Source organism: Pleurodeles waltl, chromosome 4_2 (assembly GCF_031143425.1).
Source record: "Pleurodeles waltl isolate 20211129_DDA chromosome 4_2, aPleWal1.hap1.20221129, whole genome shotgun sequence".
Taxonomy (NCBI): domain Eukaryota; kingdom Metazoa; phylum Chordata; class Amphibia; order Caudata; family Salamandridae; genus Pleurodeles; species Pleurodeles waltl.
Genome location: NC_090443.1, coordinates 146,177,172 through 146,191,128, shown reverse-complemented (window position 1 = coordinate 146,191,128; position 13,957 = coordinate 146,177,172).

The window sequence follows — 13,957 nt, the reverse complement described above, 5'->3', positions numbered from 1 at the left end:
AGACCTGAAATAATGGAGGAAGAAGGCAAAAAGTTTGGGGATAACCCTGCAAAAAGGGCCATTCCAACAATAATCTGTACTGACAGTTTTAGAATAGCTTGCGAGAAGTGCAACAACATTGTGTCACAGCACTACAGACAGGCAAAATTACTCAAAACATATTTTGCTTTCTTTTTTTCTCATCCATACAGGTCAACGCCCATCAAATCGGGAAATCTGGAAGGCCACCCCCAAGAAGGTGCAGACTCTGGGGTTCTATAAATGGCACAGCCTGGATTGTAGGAAGAGGTGGGAGAATCTACAACACTGGACATGCAAATCAGCTGAAGTCCAGCTCGGCCAGTCCTCTCAATGAGGCAAGCGCCTGTGCAGCACCCTGACCCCATTAATGGCCTGCATTCTTGTGGTGGCATACCTTGACCTTGATGGGCAGTTGAGAGCCCAACAGCAGCATCATGGGGTGAATTATTGTTTAAAGCTACTCTTTTTTGGTATTTTTTTTTATTACAGCAATTTTTTATGGCATCAACATGAAGGTTGACACACATCCATCGCACACAAGAATTTCTGGAGGTGTAAGTTTCTCAGAAAGTGTGTGTTGTTGTTAGGCGTATTGATTTGTGCTAAAGGTTGCCACTAGATGCCTTATCACAAGCCAAGGACTGTTTGGAGCAGGCACATGACTGCATAAGTAAAAAGAAGTACCTGCACTTTGTCTCTGTTATGAGGGGTAGTTGTATCAAATAGGCCCATTTGAGGATTGCGTCAGGTATGATGTCCCATCACAAATGTGAGGAGGTAATTACAGGTGACATGGCATCCAAAAACACTTATGATACACTTGATTTTTCTGACTTCACATTTTTGAGTTGGTACAATGATCAAACAATAATGAGCATATGGTCAAAAGGACTAGGAACAGCAGTACAATGGCATAATTCCATATCAAAAACATGGTATAAATATGTTTTCACTGCAAGATTCAAGTCAGTTCATATTGACCGTAGCAGATTGGCATGAAGCCTTACTCCTTCACAAATGTGCATGTAAGCCAGCCTGTTTCAACCAACATTAATTCAGTAGGCAAACCATATGGATTGAAACTGACAGGATTGTGTCCACACTGGTGACAGAGATACACGTACCTCAAACAACATTTTAGCGTCCTTAGTTATGTCCAGATGATAAAATCGATGATGGTAAGAATTATGATACTTAAAAGGAAATTTGGAGATGGAAGTTTGCATCTCATATACAGGGAGTGCAGAATTATTAGGCAAATGAGTATTTTGACCACATCATCCTCTTTATGCATGTTGTCTTACTCCAAGCTGTATAGGCTCGAAAGCCTACTACCAATTAAGCATATTAGGTGATGTGCATCTCTGTAATGAGAAGGGGTGTGGTCTAATGACATCAACACCCTATATCAGGTGTGCATAATTATTAGGCAACTTCCTTTCCTTTGGCAAAATGGGTCAAAAGAAGGACTTGACAGGCTCTGAAAAGTCAAAAATAGTGAGATATCTTGCAGAGGGATGCAGCACTCTTAAAATTGCAAAGCTTCTGAAGCGTGATCATCGAACAATCAAGCGTTTCATTCAAAATAGTCAACAGGGTCGCAAGAAGCGTGTGGAAAAACCAAGGTGCAAAATAACTGCCCATGAACTGAGAAAAGTCAAGCGTGCAGCTGCCACGATGCCACTTGCCACCAGTTTGGCCATATTTCAGAGCTGCAACATCACTGGAGTGCCCAAAAGCACAAGGTGTGCAATACTCAGAGACATGGCCAAGGTAAGAAAGGCTGAAAGACGACCACCACTGAACAAGACACACAAGCTGAAACGTCAAGACTGGGCCAATAAATATCTCAAGACTGATTTTTCTAAGGTTTTATGGACTGATGAAATGAGAGTGAGTCTTGATGGGCCAGATGAATGGGCCCGTGGCTGGATTGGTAAATGGCAGAGAGCTCCAGTCTGACTCAGACGCCAGCAAGGTGGAGGTGGAGTACTGGTTTGGGCTGGTATCATCAAAGATGAGCTTGTGGGGCCTTTTCGGGTTGAGGATGGAGTCAAGCTCAACTCCCAGTCCTACTGCCAGTTCCTGGAAGACACCTTCTTCAAGCAGTGGTACAGGAAGAAGTCTGCATCCTTCAAGAAAAACATGATTTTCATGCAGGACAATGATCCATCACACGTGTCCAAGTACTCCACAGCATGGCTGGCAAGAAAGGGTATAAAAGAAGGAAATCTAATGACATGGCCTCCTTGTTCACCTGATCTGAACCCCATTGAGAACCTGTGGTCCATCATCAAATGTGAGATTTACAAGGAGGGAAAACAGTACACCTCTCTGAACAGTGTCTGGGAGGCTGTGGTTGCTGCTGCACGCAATGTTGATGGTGAACAGATCAAAACACTGACAGAATCCATGGATGGCAGGCTTTTGAGTGTCCTTGCAAAGAAAGGTGGCTATATTGGTCACTGATTTGTTTTTGTTTTTTTTTTGAATGTCAGAAATGTATATTTGTGAATGTTGAGATGTTATATTGGTTTCACTGGTAATAAATAATTGAAATGGGTATATATTTTTTTTTTGTTAAGTTGCCTAATAATTATGCACAGTAATAGTCACCTGCACACACAGATATCCCCCTAACATAGCTAAAACTAAAAACTACTTCCAAAAATATTCAGCTTTGATATTAATGAGTTTTTTGGGTTCATTGAGAACATGGTTGTTGCTCAATAATAAAATTAATCCTCAAAAATACAACTTGCCTAATAATTCTGCACTCCCTGTAGGTTGGCGTATACATCTTGAAAAGTTATTATCACGCCCAAATATTGACCTGTTTGGAAAATGTGGAAATGCATCAATGTGTAATATGTAGCACATTGTGAATTGCATGTGAATCTTTGATGAAAAGAGTAATGTATGAATCAGTGTATGTGATATTTACAGTGATATTGTACCAATTTTTGCCTAAGGTGAAAGACATCATATTTTGTAAAGCATTTAGACAATGGTAAAATTGACTTCAAATGACTAGAGATATTTAGGAGTCAAATGTGAAAATGTTTTTGCTCTATTGAAGTGGATTAGAAATGTACCAAGGCCTATGTATTTAGTATGCTACAGAAATCATTTGTCAAACCACCACAAACATATTTTTCTAAATATTTTCAACAGAATAGGCATGTATATAGTGCGTGATGCACTGCTAAGCTACTTCAGTACAGAATCCATGTAATATTTTGTACATTTGAAATATACTTTAGTCAGTTTAAGTTAGTGTTACCATTGTGAAATGGGAAAACAAAGGAAAGAGGCTTTCAGTTTATAGAAATATTTGTACAACATTGCAGTATTTGTCGGCACACATTGATTCATAGTTTTCTTTATGTGAATGTAAGTAATGCAGATTTCTTGGCCTTGTAAACACAGTGTACAAATGTATCTTTGGTTTATGGCACTTTTGATGACATAAGTTCACTCATGTGAAACAGTTCCTGTTTAGAAACAAAACTGGATAAGAGACATGTAATAAGAGCTAGCATGGGGAATTATAAACTGTGACCAAATGTTCCATACATGCTTGAGATAATGATAATAAAAAACCCTAGTTTGAGAGTCTTTAAGCTGGTGAAATATGAAAACTTGGAAAATGTTTTGTGATCAAAGTTCACAATCAGTTCTATTTATATAGATACAATAAAACTACTGTATATGTCATTTCAGCATCATCAGGGGGAGGTGGTGCAGGCATTGGCCACATTGGCAGGGAGGCAGCTGACCACTGTGGTTCAGGTGCTGAGTTCACCAACACTGAGGGGCCCAGTGGCATGAAGGGTGAGGGGACTGGCAGAGTCCACAGGTTCATCAACATCATCTTTGGAGGCCTCCACAGAAGAACAGTCCCTAGTGGTGGTGGACCCTACTGCTACAGTTCCACCTCCATCCCTGTCTGCCACTCAGAGACCCTTCTCCACCCTCCCTGTTGCTGTCCCCCCAAATGGTCAACCCGCCCCCACCCCCACCCCCACTGCATAGAGTGAGGAGCTTATGGAACTCCTACGGAATATCTCTGTAGGCCACACTGCCCTCCTAAATTCCATTCAGGGGCTTAGTTGCCAGAAGGACCAAATGGTAGCCTACCTAGAAGGTATTCACAGTGCTATGACTGTCCCAGAGAGGTCATTTCAAGGTCTGGCCTCTCACTGACTGGCGCATCCCAACCATTCCATCCTTGTGCCCCCACTCCAGTCCCATCCCAATTCCCTATTCCCAGCCCTGTCCCAAGCACACTGACTCCTTTGCATGCACCCATTGCAACACAGACAAGCAGCACACCCACACATAAACACAAACAACAAAAAACACAAGCACACAGACAAACACCATTCAGACACCAAACCCACCATCACAACACACCCACAGACACCACAACCACCACCAGCACATCCACAGACACCATATCCACCACCACACCCAAATGCACAATCATCACCAGCACACCCACACATGACACCCACCACCGAACCCACATGAACAACCACCACACACACTGACACCACACCAACCACCACACCCACATTAACTACCACCAGCACACCCACAGACACCACACCCTTCACTACATGCACCACCTCGTCGACTAGCACCACAACCACACACAGCACCTCTACAACATACTCATACATTAGATACTACACCCACAAAACACAAATGCCCACACTGACACGAACAACAGACACCGAGGAAAAAACAATCACCAAATGCACACAACATACACCAGACCCACAGGCAACAGCAACCTCATCAGATACACGCACATCACCCACTGGCATTCCCTCTACCTCCCACACCCAACTCCCTGCCGAACATCCTGCCCAATTTCCCTGTGAGAATCTTTTATTTATCCTTGCTCTGACCCCTTCCAAATCCCAAACCACCCCTTCAAAACACAAATCCACTCCTGCCAAAGCCCAAGCCACCCCTTCCGTGCCCAAAACCACCCCTTTCAAACCTCTGACTCCCAAGAAAGGTCATTGAGGTGCCTCCGCTGCCCCCACTCGATGCCCATTGCTGAGAAAGTTGTACTTGTCAGGAGGCAAGTTCTGGGCCTGCAGCTCTGCCTTCCTATAAAGGACTATTTGGGCTTTTCTTTGTTTATGTTCCAATGCAAAACACAATGAGAGCGGTATCTCATTGTTTAAATACATTTTAATTTATTTTCAATACCTTTCTCCTTCCATTAATTTTAGATTTTTATTAATTGATTGATAACAATGTTATTTATGCAAAGTGTGGGTGACATGCACTTATTTTAATTTCTGACAGTGGCAAACCCAGGTCTTATTTTTGACATGTATACAGTGCATACATTAGTGTTGGGCATTTGTGATGGACATGTTAATTTAGGTGCAAGCATTCATCATGCTACTGCATACTCACACCAAAATTATTTATGTTATTATTTTTGTAACTTGAAAATGCAGGTGTGTTTATTTTAAAACAATATGTATTAATAATATTCACATATACATTACACAGGGAAAATATCACTTTTGAGTTAAATGGAATCTAATGTTTGGCAAAATTACACAAGACGTAGGTGCGTGCGACCTTAATACATCTATGACATGTTTGAAATTCAGGAGTAACATTGGTTGTACAATTTGTGTAAACCCACTTGTTGCATTGTGTGGTGCATTTACTATGTTATATTGTTTTTGCGTAGCTACAATAATGCATACTGTTTATGTATGTGATTTGGTAGTTTAAGGTAAATTATTACACACCTGTATACACACATTTTGATTTGGGGATTGATGTCACTTTTTTTGGGTATGTGTCCACTGGCATGAAGGCAGTTTGTACCAGATTGGTGAGTGTTAATTATATACAGAGGTGTGTTTCTTTAAGGTTTTCAAACTACCACATTACAAACATATGCACTGCACATCATTTTACTATTGCTTGCAAGTATTTATTAAACATTAACGGGTCCAGTGAACAGGTAAAACAGTGACATCTTCGGTTCTGACATCACAAATGCACATGACTGTCGGTGTTAGTAAAATCTCTCCGGATGTCATCCTAGGGACTGGAAATCGCACTAGTGAATGCCAAATCTCACTCACACTCACCAACTTACCATTCTAAAGCCTAACACAAGGAAAAATTCCACCATGCGGTAATTGCTGGAACTGGCTGAAATGGTCCAAATTCTGCCAATTCTGTGGGTGAAACAGAATATTCCACCCCCTGTAGTGGGTGGGCTTATTGGCTACAGAAGAAAGGGCCGCATGCAACATAGGCAGATTAAAATTTTCCACTCAAAAACCAACCCATTTTTACAGTTTTGTAGCGTTGGGTTTTGGGCCGTAGCTCAGATGGCACTTAGGGAAACCTACGAAACCCAGCTGTTTATTTCCAAAAACTAGATACCTGCGGAAGTAAATAGTGGTGTGACTTGCTTGGATCTATCAAGGATCTTTTTACCCAGATGCTCTTGCACACCTCAAACTTTGGTTATAAACACACATTTTCCTCACATTTTTTGTGAGGGTAAGTTCCAGAGTCTGTGGAGATCCAAAAATTTTCCTACTATCCAGCATTTCCACATGACTCCCACTTGGGTGGGTGGATCTAACACCTCCGACATGTAAGGACCCAAAATGCAATGTGGCAACATCACGATTTTCTGTCAAAAAATTATTTGATTTGGCATCTATTTGTCACTGGTTTGATCCATTCATTTTACAGGCACTAGGCCAAGCCACACAAGTGGGGTAGCGTTTTTATCAGGACAAGTTGGGGGCACTGGGTGGAAACAATTGTATGTACCCCTGAAGATTCCTGAAGGTTTTGTTGCAGAAATGAAACGAAAATGTTTGATGTTAATCAAAGTTTGACGTTTGCAGGGCATTGTAGGAAAGAAAATGTTGTGGTACACAGGTAAAGAACACCACCCTGGACTCCCCGGGGTATCTAGTTTTCAGAAATGTTTGCAACTGGTAGGTTCCCCTAGGTGGCAGCCAAGCCTGTGCCCTTATACTTCACTAATTCCTATTGGCGACAGCTTTACGTTACATGTCGGGGCCTCTTGTGTTGTGGGAGCCTTTATCAAGATACATAAGTGGACAGCGTTTTTATTGGAGAAGTGTGGAAATACTAAGTGATGGGAATTCTGTAGATCCCTGACGATTCCAAACAGGTAACAGAAATGTGAAGAAAATGGTAAGTTTAAAGTTTAAAGTTTTTTGAGAATTGTGGGTAAGACAATGTCATGGGACCCATGCAAGGCACACCACCATTGACTCCCCTATATTTTTAGTTTTCAGAAATGTCTGGGTTTCTTTCATAGCTTTCCCCAGATAGCAGCCAACCCCAAACTCGAATAGTGCAACCAGTCAGAATGGGCAAGTGGAGTGATATTAGTCTTTCAGCCCCAAGCTGCTGGCCCATATGTAAAAACAATGGCCAAAATAATCAATATTACTTCTTGATTGCCATAGGGATGCTTTAGTCCCAAAGGGAGCAAAAATACTTTTGTGGCTTTAGGGGTGGGGCCTGATAACAAAATGGGCCAGATCCCATCTCATTATTTTATAAAACACACTGTTAGCATCTAGTGGGGTTTCTGACGTGCCCCATATGGCAAATATGAACCAATCGACCAAATCCCACATTGACCTCCTGGCCGGTAGAAAGACTGGGTTGCCCCCTTTTGTGGTGAGATATCACCAGATGGTTGTGTGGGACACACCCACACCTCTTTTTGCCCTTATGTAAAATTCCTGGTGTCTAATGGGTTTTCTACACCCCTCCACCTAAGGGGCAGATTAGAGGCAACCTTCCCTATCAGGGCAAACTTTGAATCAGCCCTCCGAGGGGGCAGAAAGACTGTACTGTCCCTTCTGGGCAGGGGGTATGGCCCAATCCCCGGGTGGGCCACCCCCATCCTTTTGCTTTTTTGGCGCCACGTTGAAATCCTGGGCCCTATTGGGATTTCTCCCCACCTGGGGGGCTGACTGGGGGCAAACCCCTCAATCTGTCCTGTGGGTAGGCAGAAAGACAGTAATGCTTCCGTTTGGAGTAGGGGCATGACTCTATGCTTGTCTGATTGCCTCTACTCCTTTGTCTTTGTTTAATGAATTTAACTTGTGTCTAGTAGACTTTCTGCCCTCCTCAGGGGCAGATTGGGGATGAGCACCTATATCCGCTCTTGATGGAGAAGAATAGCTGTATTAACCACTTTGTGGGGTGGTGACATGGGTCTTGGACAGGATCACTTGCACCACCCCTTTGTTATTTTATGTAAATATATACCAGGCATCTAGTGGGCTTTCTAACCACCATCTGGAGGTGTAGATTTGGGCAATCCTTTCATTCGGTCCCCAGAGGTGACAGAAAGACTTTAATACCCCATTTGTAGTGAGGGCATGGCCCTATGCATGGTTTGCTGCCAGTACCACTTTGTTTAATTCCCTGTATTTTACCTGGGGTCTAGTGGGCTTTCTGCTTCATCGCGCCCTCCAGCCCAAAGGGTGGGCAGATTTTGTAGTGAATGGGGGGCATACTGAAACAATGAAAATAGTACGGAAGGTGGGTGAAGCATATACCCTTCACCAAGTAGCTGCTCCCTGGTGTCTACTGGAAGCACCAGATAATCACATTCCATTTGCAGAGTAAGAGAATTATCACTGGAAAGCTGAGTTTCTCAGCTTTCCAACCATGCCTTCCATTAGGCAAAATTCAATGGAAGTAGAGAGAAGAGGGCTGTTTAAGCCTCCTCAATGCTCCCAAGGGAACCAGCAAGTTGTTTCCTTGTTGCCAGTCCTGCAAATTGTGTGATAGCATCTCTTATGCAATTGCATAATTTCCTGGACTGCCACAACCCCTGGGCCTGGAACAGGAAGTAACCCGCTCTGACCCAGGGAGGTGTGACAGGGGAGCACCGGAGCAGCACACAACAGCAGCTTTTCCGGCGGCAGGAGCTTTGACATGACCTCCATTTCAATAGCGCTCAGTTGTCAGGATAAGCACCATTAGGTAAAGGCAATCCTCTGGATTACTGTGTGTTGCCCTTTGATGCTGTGGCAACCATTGATCCAGAAGTACCCGGAGCAATCCTGTTTGTTTACTTGCTGTTGCTAAAAAAAAAATCTGACCGGATGCATTTGTGTTTTTTTGTAGCTCAGCCTCTATTTTCCTGCATAGGAAGGCTTTTGATACGGAGGTAATAAATAGGCAAATCACTTCAGCCATTTATTACACTAGATACACATGGATAAATAAACACAATGCAGAGCCATTGGTCACTATTCCGGGATCATACCTTGACTTGCTGGCAAGGGATCACATGTAGTTGACTACTCGGCAGTACAGTATTCCATGTACTCTAAGTACTTTATTAATACTTTTAGCATCTCATACTGATTTATGTATTTTCCAGTTCTTGCATCCTTTGTGCCTCTTAACATATCAACTTTAGCACTCAGAATCGCATTGCCCCTCTCATCTTTTCTTAATCGGGAGTGTTCTCTTACTTAGGTAAGTAGTCTTGAGCTCACCTGGCATTAATTATCTTTTTCCCGTACCTTTTTTCAACTTTTCTAATTTCCTGCCACCAAGAACCCGCTCCTACAAGACCTCCCTTTGCTCCTGCTACTGGAACACACCGAAAAATCAAGAAGGCTGCTGCTCTAGAAGAAAATCTACTTGAGTGGCAACAAAATCAACTTGAGTAGCTGCACACTCTTGCGCACCACGTTGTGCTGCTTCTGCTGGGTTTTCAGCGAGGAATGTGCAGCCGGTGCTAACACTCAGCATGAGCAGGACAACATGCCTATTTCTGACCATTGAAGGAGCTACACGGAATCTCACAGGGTTTTTATGTAACTCTGCGGAATTCTGCACTCAAATTCCTGGAGTTCCACCCACCTCAACCACCCACACAAGTGAGGCACAGTTGTTATTGTGAGACATATGGGAAAGGCTCATGGTCTGAAATTTGTGGATCCCCACATAATCTGTAACTTTTACTCACAAGCATGTGAGGAAAAATGTGTGTTTGTTGCCAAAGTTAAAGGTGTGCATAGGAATCTGAGTATCAAACCTCGTGAGATCAAAGCAAGTCACATAACCCTGGACGCCGCGTAGGGTGTCTAATTCTATAAAAGAGTCTGGGTTTGATAAGTTTCCCTGACTGGCAGCAAAGCCTAGACATAAAATCCACCGATAAGCCACATTGCAAAAAAGGGGTTGGTTTTGAGTTGAAAATTTTGATGTGTCCATGATGCGTTTTAGTCCCTTTCCTGTAGTGAGTTCTGTGCCCAGCCACCCAAGTGTTGTACAAAAGATGTGTGGGAATCCCAGGTGCAGGAAAATGTGTAGATTATCATAGATTCAAGCACTTTCTCTCATAGAAATGTAAATAAAACGTGTTTTCAGCCATGTTTTAAATTTTTCAAGGGCTTGTGGGTAATAAAGAAAACCTCATGACATCCACACTAGTCAAACCGCCTTGGTGTCTAGTTTTCAAAAATGGGTGTTTTTTTCTCAGGAGATGTGTGGGGAGCTGGATTGTTTGAAATTTGTGGATCCCTGCAGATTGAGGGCTTCTGGGTAAAAACACCTTGGGAGAACCTTGCATTGCTTTTCATGGGTAAACTGTCCAGGTCGGGTTTTGGGGTATTTTGTATTGCAGGTACCTGGCCCATCCGCACAACTTGGTACCGTTTTTTATCAGAGATGTGTAAAAACACAGAATAGTAGAACATTTGTTATTATCAATTTCATTTGTGTCTTCCAAATGTAAGCAAAAGTGCAATCAAGAAGTCATTTTGCAGAATGCCCTCTGAATGACATGATAGTGTGGGTCAGCACAAATTCAAAGGTGTCAAATAACCACTATTCCTAAACTCAGCATCTTATGTACATTTTAGAAATAGATAGGTTCCCATCATACCTATTTTTCATTCCTTTTATTTTACCATAACAAATACTGTATATTCGGGGAGGGGCAAAGTTGACCGCCTGAGGAGACGCCTCCTCCGCCGCTCTGGTCAAATAGTTTATTAGCACCCCCACAGCCTGGTATCTTTTTGTTGCACCTTTGGTGACATGGCGGAGCATGAGGCCATCTGAAGCAAAAATGCCGCCCATCCACCAAACCCAACAATGGCGTGGGCTGTGTCTCGTGATATGCGGCCACAGTGTGGTGTGCAGGGTGGTGCACCTAAGGAGGTGGTTCCAGCAGACCCTTCCAGGCCTCGCCGGTAGGCCAGGGCAGCATGGCCATGTTGACATCTATCCTGGTGCCTAGGCACCTGGAAGGCGCAAGGTACGGGGAGCGACTGGCACTTGGTGCAGGGGAGGCACTGAGTCCGTGAGTGGGAACGGGCTACACCAGGCAACAGCTGTGAGGGCGTAGGCTGTGAGGGCCTCCAGTTGAACACAGAGGTCAGCACAGCAGAGGCAGGCATTTCAGCTGCGCATTGCAGAGTCTCAGCTGAGAAGTGAAGGGGACTCTATGAAGTGAACTACTTCTTTACTGGTGCTGCCCGGGGCAGGGGAGGTGCCTCTCCGCTACCAGTGCATGGTTGAGGCATTTTGCATTAACCCATGATACATCACAGAACGAAAGGGACCAGGACAGGCAGAGCCACCATAATAGCACCCTGAAGCCACAAGGGACATAGACATTTCTCCAAATGCCACCTAAGATGAAGAGTGGTTTGGGGGTGCACTCGAAACTTGCAAAGATGGCACAGAGTGTAGCATCAACTGATATACCTCAGCCTAAAGATCCAGAGCCAGACTCGACACTGGAGTTTAAACAACTAATATTAAAGGGCAATAGGCTGATCACAGAGAAAATTGATGGTGTGGCAATCACTGTAGCACTGTTACGACAGGATATGGATAAGATGCATGACTTAATTGCAGAATTAAGTAATAGGGTGGATGATACCACTGACACTCTGGAAACCCTCTCACGCCAACTGATGGACCAGGAGAAACAATTACAGCGTCAGGAAGGTAAACTGGCACACTTGGAAGACAGGTCTAGATGCAATAACATCTGTATATTGGGTTTACTAGAAGGAATAAAACCTCTCAAGTGGAACAATATTTGTTCTCCATCTTGACACACCTGGAGGGATCAGAAAGAATACAAATTCACAGGGCCCACATTCCAACAGGCAGGAGGCCGCTGCTGGGGGCGTGGCCACGGATGATCATGGCCAAAATGCAGTGTTACAATGGGAATAAGATCTCTTTCTACCCTGAAGTTTAGCAAAATTCACAGTGAGTGCTCCTGGACTGTAGACAAGAACAAGTAAACCTAGGGACAGGTGGTGCTGATGGCACATGGCAACGAACCAAAGGGGAGTGATCTACAGGAAGACTGAGAATATATCATACATTGGACTTGATGTGAGGTATACATTACATGTACAGTTGTACTAACACATTTCACTGTGTATAGGAAATAGTGGCTGTGGTGACGGAGGTGACCTTCAATTGGGATCCAATGGAGCTGTACATTATGGGGGACTTCTTTATGGCATGTTTGGTTGGTGGAGAGGGCAATGATACAGAAGGTATTGATTGTGGAGGTCAGGTTGGGGTTGGCCACTCAGGAGGGTGGTGGAGGAAGAAAACAGTTGGAACTCAGTGGAAGGGTACAATACATGAAAGGTTCACAGGAGATTACAGGGGCTTGAGGGGCGGACACACATGAAAAATACAAATGGTAGTGAAAGCTCTATCAGGAAATGTTAAAGGAATTCAAGCGTCAGAAAATATAGTGATATATAAAAAAAAACAGGCAAGCTTAGTAATGCTGAAGGAAACACGTTTGATGCCTGAGGAACATGAGAAGCTACAAGCGGGATGGGGGAACACTATGGTACTCCAGCTTCAAGTCATCTGCATGTGAGGTGCTCATCTGGGTGGATGCTAGAGTCTCCCTAAGGTAGAGACATAGTTCAGAGACACTGGTGGTAGATATGTGGGGTTACTGTGAAGATGTGTGGGAACCCCATAGTGTCACTGAACACTTACGCACCCACCATTCACACCTTCGATTTTTTTGAGGATATAGTGCAATTGATGACACCATACGTCTATTATAATATATTGTGAATGTGCGATTTCAGTTGTGTATTAGACAGAAACCTTGACAGTTTGAAGGCCACAACGAGATCTCTGGGTGGATCCTCCTGGGCGCTGCTGAATGGTATGAGACACTGAACCTGGTGGAGCTCAAGAGAACCCAGCATGGTCTTGAACGTGGGTACTCCTTCTATTCTTTACCACATAATACATTTTCTAGGATTGGCTTTGTACTCACACACCCGGAACAGAAAGCAGATTTTGGAATGGTCAAGAACCTGGACTGCATAATATCAGATCATGCACCACTGGCGGGGGAACTGCTGGGATGTAAGGATGTAGCGCAGCTCCTGCAGTGGCATCTACAACCCCGGGCACTGCATAACCAAGTGTTCAGGGAATACATACGAGAGGCAATAAAGGAATACTTTACCGTCAATACACAGTTGGTGGACTTGGCAGGAACGGTATCAGAGGCATTCAAGGTGAGCATAAGAGGAAAATGCATGAGCACAACTTATGCAGTCAGGAAAAGCCTATGGAGCACCATACCTGAAAGATGCATACCAGAAATAGTTAGACAGGCAACACTGGACAACAGGTAATAGAAGAATTGGAACAAGAGAGAGATAACCAGGGGAAACATGATTACAGGACTGACACTGAACTAATGCAGGAGCAGGGAAATAAACTTGGCCTACTGGCATCGCTGATGAACTGGGTTAAAGGTAGTTATGCGGTAGTAGAAGTGGATAGACTCACGGCATAAGAAGACATTCTTCAGCGTTTTGAGGAATTTTACTCCACAGGATATGAAAGTCAG